At 33.9% G+C, this 4162-nt stretch overlaps 1 pseudogene; it reads left to right on the plus strand.

The window, feature by feature from the left end:
* Window positions 1–3429: 3429 nt before the first annotated feature.
* Window positions 3430–4162, plus strand: LOC132946410 (uncharacterized; annotated as a pseudogene).

Raw genomic sequence — 4162 nt, forward strand, 5'->3', positions numbered from 1 at the left:
CTTTTTCTTATGTAAAAAGTGTAAAGTCGAAACCGTGTTGGAGTGTCTAGAAAGTCAGTCATATCAAGTCAAAATCTATTAACTTTAAAGTTCGTCAGCTAGGTTGGCTATCCGACTTAGTCGACTTAGTCGGATAGCGAACAATGTGCTGCAGAAAATAAGTCTAGTATGTCTAGTTGCTATAAGTGAAGAGAAAAAATAGTATTTTCCATAAACCCAATCACAGAATATTCGAAATAACTTACGAAAAATAAATATGATTATTAGTATAATTAGTTTGATATAATAACAATGACAATTTAAAGAAAATAATATGTGTTGAATTCCTAATAATTTAAATAACATATAGGTACATAATATATAATATACAGTCATATAATGTAAAATTAACATGTATATTATTATATTATTTATGAAATATAAAGTGAAAAAAAATGCAAAAAAGTCAATTGACGGGCGGCCGTGCCTTAGAATACACAATACAGTCGTTGCCGCCCGAAGAGCTACGACGGTTTCGAACCCGGACCTACCTATCATCCTATGTTTGGGAAACTACGCCTAACCTATCGAGCCACAGTTTGTGATGCAAATCGAGGTCAAAACTTCAACAATTAAGCTGTGTGTCTACGGAGCTGCGTGTCTACGTATTCTATGTATCTACACGGTTTAAACTTTAATTGTATTTTATTCACTTATCTGACCGTTATTATGTATGCTTGAATAATACATTTAATTGTGTTTACGTTAAGCAATATACCAGCTACGTTATTAAGGACCAAACAATACGTCTACAATCACATAATGCAATATTTATTGAATCAAAAACAAAACAATAAAAACAGTATATATTAATTGTGCACTTGTGCGTTGGAACGAAGACCGACTGACATTTCGTGAACGCGAATTTTTAAGTGTACAAACCGCATATTCACGGGGTTCAAAAGAAATAAACTTAACAAATAGAGCACAAACGGCAATTGAAAAGACGAAACGAAAAGCGATAATAACGACCTACGCTGGCGTCGATTGCGATGGCTATGGACCGATATCGCGTACAAACCACCCGGCTTTTAAAAGAAACGAACTATATGTGAAAATGTCTAAAAGTCGAAAAACAGCGTAAAAAGCGTAACGTTTTTCGAAAACGTTTAAAAACCGACCGCCGCCGCCGCTGCGAAGGTACGCGATTGGTCGCGCTATAGGGAATCGACGGGATCGGTCCGGCGGACTGGGGAAACGGAGCGGTGTTTAATTTTATCCACCATGAGATCCTCCATGAATTCCCTATAGATCAGCTGTTTTTCTTGCGATTTTATAGAATAAGATTTTCGTTTGGTCGATTGCGGGCACACATTTTTTTTTTTTTATTAATAACCCGGGTGTGCCGGGTTTATTAAACCGGGTACCGGGTATATTCCAGGGTAAAAATGTAGCTTTACACCGGGTACCGGGTACTGTCAAAGTCATCTTTTAATAATTCGCCGGGTAACGAGTATTAGTCGGGTACTGAATATGATACCGGGTACCCGGTTTGGACTCGATAGCCGGGTACCCGGAACACCTCTAGTATATAGTATTGTCTCGCCGCGCTGCCGCGACCCGCGGACCGCAGTCCCCGTTGTTGATTTCCACAAATCGTGCTTATGCCCATAGATACAATAGAGTACAGGTCGCCGCCGGAAATGTGCTACGAAAATTACCGCACCAAAATAATATTATAGTCCCGCCGCTGCCGTGCGCCGCCGCCGTTGCGAGTTGCGACACATCTCAATATAATCATAATTTGATAATATAACCCGTATAACACACATATTTTGTGTGCGCCTCGGGCCACCGCACCATACTGTATCTACACAGTATACACGAAAGTACGATGTTACACTGTTACAGACGTTGGTCGCTGGGCTTTCGTTTAATTTTTAGATTATTTCTTATTTGCAATGGAATAATTGCCGGGTTAAGATGATATTTTTTTCTTCAAATTTAATATTATTATTTTACAGTACAATTTGGAATTATTAAAATTATTTCGTAAGAAATACAGACCATCATGATTCCTATTTAATTACTACGAGAAGTATAATTTCGAATATAATTTTATTTTAAAATGTACATAGGGAGTGCGGTCGCACCATCGCACCTTAGCACGAGCCGCCACTGTGGAATATGTAGTATTAACTATTAGGTATATTATACTTAGTATGATATTTTAGTAGGTGTTTTTTTAATATTTAAGTAAATTTACCTAATTATCTCGTTGTTTTTTTTCAATATTTTAATTATAAAGGTTAGTTATAAGTTGATACAATACAAAAATGTGAAAATTCAAAATACCTATAACTCCCTCTTATAGTTAAATTTACCCTAATATCAAAAACCACAAAAGTGTATTTGGAAATTTAGGACGTGTAAAATAAAGATAATAATTCGTTTAGCACCCTAATATCGATACAGCTTCATTTTTCGAAACGTATAACACATTAACCTATGATATATTATAAACGTCTACAATTTTTTAATGGGTGGGGGGGGGGGGGGGTGTTTCGATCTTCAATACAGTATACACTACTTTATCAGTAAGTGGCTTTTTAATTATATTATTTTAAACACGTTAAATTCCAAATAAGTAAATTAAAGTCAAGTTCCAAAAAATTAAGTTCCAAAAAAGTTAGTTCCAAAAAAGTTAAGTTCCAAAAAATTAAATTAAAATTAAGTTCCAAAAAAAGTTAAGTTCAAAAAATTAAATTAAAATTAAGTTCCAAAAAAAATTAACTTCCAAAAAAAGTTAAGTTCCAAAAAAGTTAACTTCCAAAAAAATTAAATTAAAATTAAGTTCCAAAAAAGTTAAGTTCCAAAAAATTAAATTAAAGTTTAAATCCAAAAAAAGTTAAGTTCCCAAAAAGTTAAGTTCCAAAAAAGTTAAGTTCCAAAAAAGTTAAGTTCCAAAAAATTAAATTAAAGAAAAGTTCCAAAAAAAGTTAAGTTCCAAAAAAGTTAAGTTCCAAAAAAGTTAAATTAAAGTTAAGTTCCAAAAAAAGTTGTCTGTCATTAAATATACAGAGCCAAGATACAACACTACAACAGGGTGTTGTATTACATTCAAAAGGAGATGAGTTTAATAATGATCATCTCACTGTTTGCAGTCAAACAGATCAACCAATTGTACGCAGTTTGGATATAGGTGAGCAATTATTTGATAACCTCAGTGACGTCAGTGATCACGATTGTCTATTAACAAGAGAAAAAAGTACAAGTCCACGAGTCATTGAGAATATAAATAAAACTGTTGTTAATGCTTCACCTGTGGCTTCGACTGCCCAAATTCTATCAGACACTTGTGGGCACGCAGTTGTATGGGAATCGTCTACTGATAAGTCTCCAACAGGAAATTACAACTTATACCGTACGAACAAATTGGTGAAAGATCCAATGTATTACATGAAGTCTTATTGTGGAGTTGAAAAATATGTGGTATCGCAAATTTCTTTTGAAAACGAAGAGATAGAAATATCTTCTTTAGATTTTTTGAATTTAAACACTAAAGGCGATACTAGTATGCTTTGGTTACAGAATAAAGAAATATGGTGTTTGTTACAGATATTTTTGGAGAGAAATTCAAGGTCTTGGATCACTAAAAAAAGACAGCAGTTAGGCTGTGTGAGCCCAGAGCATATTATATGTTCAATCTTGGTAGAAGTGTTGAAGATTCTACAGCTAGCAGACCTGAATGGATTGATTCATCAAGGTTATTAATACCTTTACTGGAAAAAGACCACTGGACTTTGATCTATGTAGATTTTATAAAAAAAACGGTAAGTTATTTAAATTCTATGGAAAGTGTGCATAAAAATACTGAGAAGAGAAATTACTGGAAGGATAGAGTTCTTAATGTTATATGTGGTGTGCCTAAAACATGGAAACCAAAGCAAAATGTAGGTGATATCAAAAAATGGAAAGATATGTTTGTCCAAATACCATATCAAGATGATGGGTTTAACTGTGGTGTATTTATGTTGTACTTTGCAAATCAATTAATGAGTAATAAAAGAATAATTAGTGTTTTTAATCCAAACAGTTATCGCTCAAACTTACAGGATTTGGTCCTATCAAGTTCAAAGTGTATGAAGAACATTTGCTCAATTTGTGGAAAAGACGAAGGTAG

This window comes from Metopolophium dirhodum, chromosome 6 (assembly GCF_019925205.1).
Source record: "Metopolophium dirhodum isolate CAU chromosome 6, ASM1992520v1, whole genome shotgun sequence".
Lineage (NCBI taxonomy): Eukaryota > Metazoa > Arthropoda > Insecta > Hemiptera > Aphididae > Metopolophium > Metopolophium dirhodum.